Source organism: Nothoprocta perdicaria, unplaced genomic scaffold (assembly GCF_003342845.1).
Source record: "Nothoprocta perdicaria isolate Ctin4 unplaced genomic scaffold, notPer1 scaffold_39, whole genome shotgun sequence".
NCBI classification, from domain to species: Eukaryota; Metazoa; Chordata; class Aves; order Tinamiformes; family Tinamidae; genus Nothoprocta; species Nothoprocta perdicaria.
The window spans coordinates 2950322-2959856 of record NW_020455632.1 but is presented as its reverse complement, the minus strand read 5'-3'; the positions used below and the strand labels follow the sequence as shown (position 1 = coordinate 2959856).

The 9535-nt window shown below is 35.9% G+C and overlaps 1 long non-coding RNA gene across 2 annotated transcripts; it reads right to left on the bottom strand.

Moving 5' to 3' along the window:
- Nucleotides 1-370: 370 nt before the first annotated feature.
- LOC112952109 lies at nucleotides 371-9535 on the bottom strand. Of its 2 annotated transcripts, none has more exons than XR_003250327.1 (3): nucleotides 9301-9535; nucleotides 2146-2246; nucleotides 371-530 (listed from the first exon to the last, which is right to left on the bottom strand). It is a non-coding gene; the product is annotated as an uncharacterized LOC112952109 (long non-coding RNA). The 2 variants fall into 2 exon arrangements; XR_003250328.1 differs by lacking the exon at nucleotides 371-530 and adding an exon at nucleotides 1590-1679.

The window sequence follows — 9535 nt, the reverse complement described above, 5'->3', positions numbered from 1 at the left end:
AAGCTGGAATAAGAATTGTACCACAGGAATCCAGCTTTCACCTACTTAAATATTAAAAAACAGTTCATAATCACCATAAAAGCCTGTACCATTACATATATAGCACCACTCTGCTACTTTTTCTTTATTAATTATTTCCTTTTGAGTAGTAATCAATGAACCAGATGTCTGAATGTGAGAAATTTTAGCTGTGGCATCTGGACCCTTCAGAGCTTCCAAAAGTAAGTCTGCTATTGGCATCTAAACTAAATCACACTCCGTCTAAGTATTTATACTGCCTTTGGCTTGCCGTGTTATTGTGCATTTATTAATAAGCTGGTGTGCTTAAATTTTGACTTAGGAATACTCCATGCACTTTGGAAGAAATCCTGTCCCCACTGAAGTCCATGGGAGTTTTGCCATCAACTGCAAGAGCGCCAGGATTTCACCCTTTTCAAGTTGTTGTTCATTGATGGGGAAGTCAATTTGCCTTAGGCAAACTACTCAACAGTCGCTGTGGTCCTTCACGATGGATTCATTAGAAAGACCTGCTAAGGGAAGACGTTAAACTTCATATATATATATGTATATAATATATATGTATATTTTATACATTTTAAAATACATATATTTATATATCTATATACATGTATAAATATGTATGTATTTCCAGCATACTCAGATCTCTGGACTGACTGGTACTGGCACAAAATAATCTCAGACTGAGATTCTCAAGTTGCTTACAGAATAATTAACAGCAGGTAAAAGTTATTTGAAACATAAAGATTTTGCCCCAAAGTTCATAGCTCCTTTGCTAAAAGCAGTTATACCCCACATTGCCATGGACTCTCCCAGTGGCATGTTTCTGCTTCTGCTTCCTCCAACTGAATGTGGAAGCCACATATATTTATAATTAAAAAATACACTATAAAGAAACCACTGAACTCAGATTGCTTAGACTGAGATTCATCATGTATCTTATGAGCTCTTAAAATTCGTTTTAAGAGGGGACAGAAAACTTTTACCAAGAAAACCTCTACAGAACCAGGAAGAATAGAAACCAATGTATTTAGAGAATTAAACTCTTTTCATTAGTTTTAGGCAATTATTTTCCATTTTAAAAATAAATTTAAAAATGCTGGGAAGATCTTTGTGTACTTTTCAGTGTCCCGGTCACTCTGCCAAAGAAATCCAGGGCAAATTTATTTTAGTTAAACATTTATTTGGTGGTCACTGTTTCTACAATGAATATTTTGCTACTCTCATCATTAACCATTTGTTTCCCTGAATGCAAACGACTGTCATGCTGCTTATCCATGAGCAGGAGTAAGGAAGTTTTTTTTAATAAAGACAACTGCAACACTAGTTTTCATGACTCAAAATCTAGGATTCATCAACTCTATGTAATTTTGTGCTCCTGCTGTTCTAAAGTGAATTATGAAACATATCAAATCCCATTACCCCAAAGAAGAGAAATAATGGTATTTAAGTAAGGGGCTATGTTTTTTCTCATGGTTGATTGACTATCCACTAGGGACAGAAGGCAGGTTTAGACACACAGCCACATTAATGGGGTAATTCTCCATACGCTCAATCCTACCTTGCAGTAATTAAAAAAAGTAGTCAGTCAGTAGTAGTCAGGTTAAGTTCATAGTTGCTCAGGGTTAACAGTACATATGCCAACAGCTCGATCAGTCTACCTGAAATGAAGTAATTTCTGAAGCGAGTATCATTTTTTGTACATCTGAGCAGAAAGTATCCCAATGTAATCTTTCCTTTTTTTAATATTTTAGCTCACTATGGAATTCTCCCAACTTCCAAATGGATCAACATTTTGTTTACAATCCTTCTGATGTCCCTGCATTTTACTTCTGCTGCTTCTCTCAAAGCTGTGTAGTTCTAATCTTTACAGACTATCAGCATAGCCAAAAAACAGGTAAATTTTAGCTATTTTAGCGCTCTTTTTTAAGGTAAAGTTGCTATAGAAACACATCACCCCCAACAGCTCAGATATTTCAAAATTTATTTAAAATCTTTGTTGTCTCTACAATTTTCTGTGGCATTTCGGTATATGTCTTATATATATGTCACAGCATATCTGTCTTTGTGTATTGTCAGCAGTTTTCTGGCATTGATCTTTTTTTTAATCTTGCCCTGTGAGCTTACTGCTATGTGGCCGCACATTTCATCCATATTTTTGCATTCCTTTCTGCATCTCTTGTCCCTGATATCTACTTCTGTGAAGATTCAGAAGGCTCAGATGAGAACTGTGGGAGACAGAATATGTTAGTGCTCATCAAATGCTGAATAAGGAAATGATCGTTTAATCTTACCTTTTAGATAATTTCTAACAAAGATGCTCTTGTAGAATTGAACCGAGCTTTGCCACTGATCAACAGCTGCATGCTGTTTAATTGGCTGATGACCAAACAAGAAAAAGAAATGAGACTGACAAGGCTTATTCAGCCACTTGCTCTGAGGCACTGAACTGGCAACTCTTTCTGGGTGCACTTACTGTCAGTAGATAGATGCACATTCTTCCTGTGAATTGGGCTATGCCTTCATTACTGATTACTGTACTAGACTTGCAGAGCAACCTTTTTAGCACTGAGGACTTCACAGACACAGAGACATTTTGGAGGACTTTTCTTTGGATTAGTTGGTCTACTAACATTGTCCGTACACAGGTTGAGATGCATACTTGAGTTAAATTCATTTGTAAGCAATTCGATCTGTGCACTCCAAGACTGCTCCATGATGTTATTCAAAGCACAGAACTGGGAGGTTTGCTTCAGGAGCACATGTTGGATTTGGGCTGAAATGTGAATGCTGAGGTATTTTCAGATCACTGGCTCCTTTCTGGGGTCATATCTTTCTCCTTTGACTATTTTTAGATAGGAAAAATATAGGTGGACAAGGCATCTGAAGTTGGGCAGTATGAGCATCTACCCAGAACAGAACCTTTCCTTTCAATCTCCAGTTTCTTCCTCAAAATACAAACAACCAGAGCAGTAACATATAGGAGTGGCTAGGAAAATCTATTTCTCTACTTCCTTGGCAATGTTTAGGGTCAACTTCTTTTCTTATCCTTTTTTTTGGTATGTATTTTCAAAAGTAAAATATTAACACTGTCTCCTCCATTAAAGACTACATAGATTAAGCAGTGCTTTTCAGAAAGTCATCATGAGGTTAATTCAAGTGATCAGTTTGTTATCACTATTATTATCCTCCGCCTAGAAATGAAAAAAGACTCTAATAGGCTATCAATGCTAACTCCTGTACCAAACAGCCTTCTTCGCTTGCTGAGGAAACATCAAGAGGTATTCTGATTGTGCCTGAAATGCAGGATTGTACCCATAGATGCACAAAAGATCTGCACAAAAACAAAATGTTGTTTGAATTAAATTGCTACAGTATTTTTCAGGAAATCAACTGGAACTGCAGCCCACTTTAATAGGAGTAGTGGTGACCGGTCCCTGTTGCAGCTTTACCTATCAGTCAAGGGTTAGATTATTGACCCGAAAGCTGAGCAAAGTCGGATAGAAGATGACTGCACTGGAGAGAGTCTGGAAATCCTGATTTCCGTGTTTTAAACAATTGATTCAAGTCTCTAGACTATTATACAGAAGTCTGATGCTTCCTCCAGCTGTACTTTTGGATGAAATTGCCTGTGACTGCTGCACTTGGTGATGAAATAAATGCTGTCCATGTGCGTTAGAGGTGCTCACAGAGCACTGACTGAACTGCCTTCCCAAAGGAGCTGACACAGAAATGCCTTGTTTGTAAATCATAAATACTCGTAGGGGGAAGAGAGCCACAGAGATTCTTAGCTCAGCCAAGGTGGTGATGCTGCAGGGAGTATGCAACACATTTTGGAAACCAAATTAAGTTTTCACTTTAAAAAAAAAGGTACCCATACTTATAGAGATGTCCAAGTAAGATTTATATGAATGATTCCAATGAATTTAGCTACTTAAAAGTCCAATTACAGTGCATTTCATATGCCCAAAGTCTTTTTTTTTTTTAATTGCTCTTTGAGAGCAATTAGGTAAAATTCAGGTTAGTCCAGCCCACTTCTGTGCAAAGTACTCTTTTAATTAATCTCCCTATAAAACATATGTTTCAAGCAATCAAATTAATTATTTCTGTGTATTCTGAGTATTTCTGTAATCTATGACTTTTCTTTGTATTAAAAAAACTAGCAGTTTCCTAACAGTTTATATTTCTTTTTCTAATGTAAAATAGATGAAACCTAACAAAAACAGGGTAACAACTAGGGCTAGATTTCTGAAGGCATTTAAAAATCTTCTGATGCAAAAGGTACCTAGTCGGGTAACCAGTTTGTCTTCCATTTATGTTACTAGTTTATGCAAGCTCATTTATATCACTTGTACTTAGCTGCCTGGAGGCTTTACTAAATTTTCTTCTAGGCCCAACTCGCTTAAATAGTTTGGCCATTATTGATACAGCTACTGGTATGCTTACTTGACTGAAAAAACGACAAGGGGAGATTCAGGAGAATATGCATATTTTCTCCGTTTCCTCAGTAAAAAGACATATTTTAGGTGAAATCAAATATAAATAAAATTTGTGTTAGCTGGCTTTTCTAAGTGTAACAGAATACGTCTGAGAGGTGACAATTCAATGTTGTTATAAAATTAGGGTGAATTAACTCTACCGAAAGATAAAAACATTTTTCCTCTATTAAGATATGATTTATTTGAATAAATTAGAGCACAATATTGCTGTAAAGCACTAGTTCCTTCTGTCTTTAATGGTATATGACTAACTTCAAACCATTCTTTTGTTTTTCTATTACTAACTCAATGAACTCATTGCCACGCAGCAAACATATTTATTACGCTGTGCAAAGGTTGCAGCCAACAGAGATTTGTTACGTGCAAAGTCCAGGTATCTGGGATCTTTGGAATAAAAGCAGGGTATTTCTTGTTGCTTCTTTATAATCCAAATGGGTTCAGATAAAACAGCTTCTTTATAACTTCACTGATAAGAACTGGGATAAACAGGAGGTACAGGCAGACACTGGTTTCAGGCTTGAGTTCGTTCATTTACTGACGCTAGTTTTAACCTACCTGCACAACACTGATAAACAGTGGAAGAGTCAGCACTGTTGATAAGGCTCCTGCTCCCTGCACAAATACGGCACAGGTCTTGCAGTTGAAGAAATCACAAGGATACTTATCAAAAGACATCTTTGGCTAAGGACCTGCTATCCTGTACTTCCATCTACATAGTCTAACCTATCCAAGTTCTCCCAAATCAATGTGTTAAATGACACACAGAAAATAGCAAGAAATAATTAGTGATGCAGCATCTTCCATGAAAATGTATCTCAACCTTAAATACCTAGCAGAGGTTCACTGTTGCATCACTAGTTAGAGATCCTAGGTACTCCTATCATTTCTCCATTGGGTAATTACCTTAATAAAAGGAAAAAAAAATACAGAGATGGAATATAAAAATTAGCTGGAAAGACTGTGCTCAATATTTCTGCTCCACTCCCAGTTCTCTTTCACTACACACAGAGAGGCACAGGGCACATTTCCTTTTACGTTAGGTGGGAAGGAAATAAATAGACAAAAGTGACAAACAGACAGAACTGCCTCACCCTACCAAAGCCCTGGGCACTGAATCACTGCTGGAAAGGGCTGAGGGCCAATTACTACCTCTTTAAGACATGATGAACTATTACTCATAATGTCTACAGGGAGATGACGGTTAATAAGTGGTCCCTGAAACACTTAAAATCCTAGGGAAAATACACTCTGAGTATATTAAACTGGATATTTTAATTAAAAACAATGCTGTTAGTTGTCCTGGGGTTACTGTAACTTAGCGTGAGCAGGTTATTTTCAAGACTAAACTCCATGTGTTTGTTCTGAAAGGAACATTTCAATACATATATATTTTTGTGTAACATTACAAGAATTTAAAAGCAATAGACAGGGACAGCTGAAGATTTTTTTATTCAGAAGTTCTATCTTTCATATTTTGAGTACCCAAATACAACTTCCTTGATCTTATATTTGATATGAATTTAGATGAAATTTTATGAAAGTTGTGCCATTTTCTTTAGATTTCCTTCCTATTTTGAAGAATTCTGTGGTATATTTTTGCAGTCTATACTGACCTTTTAATATTCTTTTATGCCAATTCTCCCACAGAAATCTTCAGTTACAGGATTTTGACAATTCTAAGTAGATATCTCACCTCCCTTCATTCTTGGTTTCAGACAGTAAAAAATTCTAGCCTACATCTCCTGTACAAAAAAAAGTCTCGAAATTATGGCAGGTGAGCATTGAATGGCTATCCCCTTCACTGATTAGATCACAGAATCATAGCCTGTAGTAGGTTGATGCTGTGATTTTTTCCTCCTTGTATTTAACTGGAATTTCCTTTGCTGCAGGTTTTTTTTTTCAGCTCTTTATTGTGCATTGTGTGAGAAAAGGGTGGCTCCATTTTCTCCAAAATCTACCTAGAAGAACTCCCTAGAAGGGAGTTGAAGAAGACAGTAAAATCACCCTATATTCTTCTCAAAGCTAGAAAAAAAACAGCTCTTAATAAATCACTTAAAACACCATGTGTTCCAGACTCCTAGCCATGTGGTGGTTTCCCCATGGACTCTCCAATTTACCAGTGTATTTTTTTTCTACTTTGGACACAGTACTCCTGCTTTAATACACCTTACAATCTACCTACCCAGTATACACCACCCCTGTTTGACTTCAAGATGCTACAGGACACTCTTTCAAAAGTCTTGCTACAGTGTATATATATATATTAAAAAAAAAAAAAAAAAAAAAAAAAAAAAGCTACCTGTTAACACAACACCAGCTTTCTTCAAGTCCTCAGGAAGTGACTGAGGGCTTACTAAATTCACCATACAGGGGCCTCGTTAGACAGCTTTTACAAAACATTTGCATGAAAGTTATCCCTATCTGCCTATTGTAAAGTATTATTAGTTCTATAGTCCAACAATTAATATCTTCTTTGGCTGCTATTGGAGTGGAAGGTATTTCAGCAGGACCATATTAAATGATAAATATGTCCTTTCCTGAAGTGAAAATAAAAATATTAGGATACTTTCACTTACCATGCATTAATAGCATGATAATGTTAGCAGGAATGTATTTATTCATACTGGGAGAAATCCTCTAGTTTATGATACAGTTAAAATATTTTGTGTTGTCTTTGTACCTTCAAAATATGGCATTCTCCTTACATTCTTTTCCTGCTTTCTTCTTCATCTTTCATAGTCTTCTCTTCCTAACTTCTCAGTTATAGCTACTGTTTTCACTGTTTGTTTTCACCGTCTTTTTTCCTGTTGTATTGTCAAACTGCATGACTTTTGGATTGTGATTTTCTAGATCCTAGTCTTTCATTCAAACTTTTTCTGTTACTACCTCTATTTTGCCATTTAAATTTAAAATTAACCAGGTCATGATCATCTCTGAAATTTCACATATTTATGAGGCTGCTTAAATACTGGCAAAAATATTTCTTCAGGATTTTGTTCATACTGAATGCTTCATAAAAGTGCTGCTTGCCTTCTTTTTCCTGAATGACCCAAAACAGAGGAATAGTTGGATAACTCTTTTTTTCCACTGAAAGTAGAAGCCTCAGAGTAAGCAGGCTGGATGAGCTACTTCTTTGAGATGGGTGAAGTCACCCCTTTCCAATCAGGTAACAGGCATGTAGTTAGTCCCGTGATGAAAAATGAAGGTGAAGAGAAGAAATGCTGTCATCAGAACAGCACATACAGCCTCCAACTTGTTTTTATTCATGTTCTGAATTAAGCTCATGCATAGTGACTACCTTGCCATTCTCCTTTTCTGGTACAGACAACAGAGGGTTCGGCAATGATACTGTGCCTATGCTATCAATTCAAGGTGCAGTGCAAGGAATCATGAAAATTCAAATATTTCTGAGAGGTACTGGACCTGCACAGTCTTTTCACGTTTGCAGTATCTCGAGGCATGTGACAGAAAAGGGACAACAGCAGATAGTGGGACACCAGGGACAGAACTGTGGTGCACATGGCCATCACATTTGGGCACTACAGAATCAGAACAGCCTTTCAAAAGCATTCAGGGTCATTCACTACAGAGGTGTTGGCAGCAGAGAGCTTCATGCTCTTTATAAGCAGTTATACCTCTTCTTTTCCCTGAAGCTTTTCATCTTCAAAAACACCTGCTAATTTTAACATTCTCAGAACATTTCAGTAATATTAACTGATTATTTTTATGACTTTTATGATTATTTTTATAGGGTCAAAATATCTGATAATAGTAGGATGAAGTGCATGAATAAGGAATACCCACATAAGAAAAATGTAATAATATTAACAAAGCCATCCTTAAGGGCAAAGTCTATGCTTTTTTTGTTTCATTACATCCAATACAATAACGTATATATACTATAATGTAATGACAGAAAGTTATTTAGTAGATTCAGACTTGAGACAGCCTTCTCAATTGATACAGAACAGTATATATATTTCTGACCCAGAAAAATACACATCAGTGGTTACTTAACTCTAATTGCATTATAATACTGGATGATCAAAAGCAACACAGCAACTGTGAAGAATGCTTTACAGAATAAAATTAGGTTTTACAGTAAGTAATACAAAGTTACATACTATGACTATTGTGTTTTTGTGTCTTTGGGAGTACCAGGAATAGGTAACCAATTTGTTGTCTTCAATAACTTAGCGAGATTATGATGAGGAACATTATTTGAAATAACTATGTTAGCATAATAGAGCGTGATCACACCTACTTTATCATTTAAATTAGTTTATTTGAGTGGTATTTTAAGAAAATGTTCATTCACAGAAATGTGTGAACAACCTAATTTTATTCTCAGTTATCTCTTTTACATGACTGTGCTTATGGACAGCTATTCTGTACATTTTTGAACATGTACATGTCTTTAAGAATTAACAGAGATAAAGAAATAAATCAGCATATTTATTTACAACTGTTACAGTATAGTTGTTTACCAAATTCAAGGCACATTCTCCCAAGCTTTATTGTGCTGTTTTATAACTTGAACAATTCTCAATTATTCTGCTTTATTGCTTGATCAGGCATACATTTTTATCTTTAATGATTCACACCCTGAAATCAGCATGACTCTGACTTATACTGCTCCCAAAGCAAATTTCATGTGGGAACATTCACCTACACCAGCATCATTACCCTTTGCCCTATTTTCTGTAGACTTTTCATGAAGTTTGTTTGCAAAATAAAATGCATAATGATTTTTTTTTCTTCCAAATTATCAATTCATCCTTACCTAGCAGGTTCGTTTGTACAGACCCTTTTCTCAAGTAACTGTTTCATCAGGCATTAAATCAGTCTTGAAATCTGGCATCAGTCCATCTGGGTAAACAGACTTAATTAACATACATTAAGTTTCACCGTATCCTACGGGATAAAAAATAAATAATCAAATAAGTCCATATTTCAAAAGCAACCAGAAATTTCTCATATTGAGGCTCTACCAGAGCTCATATATTTAGAGATGTCGA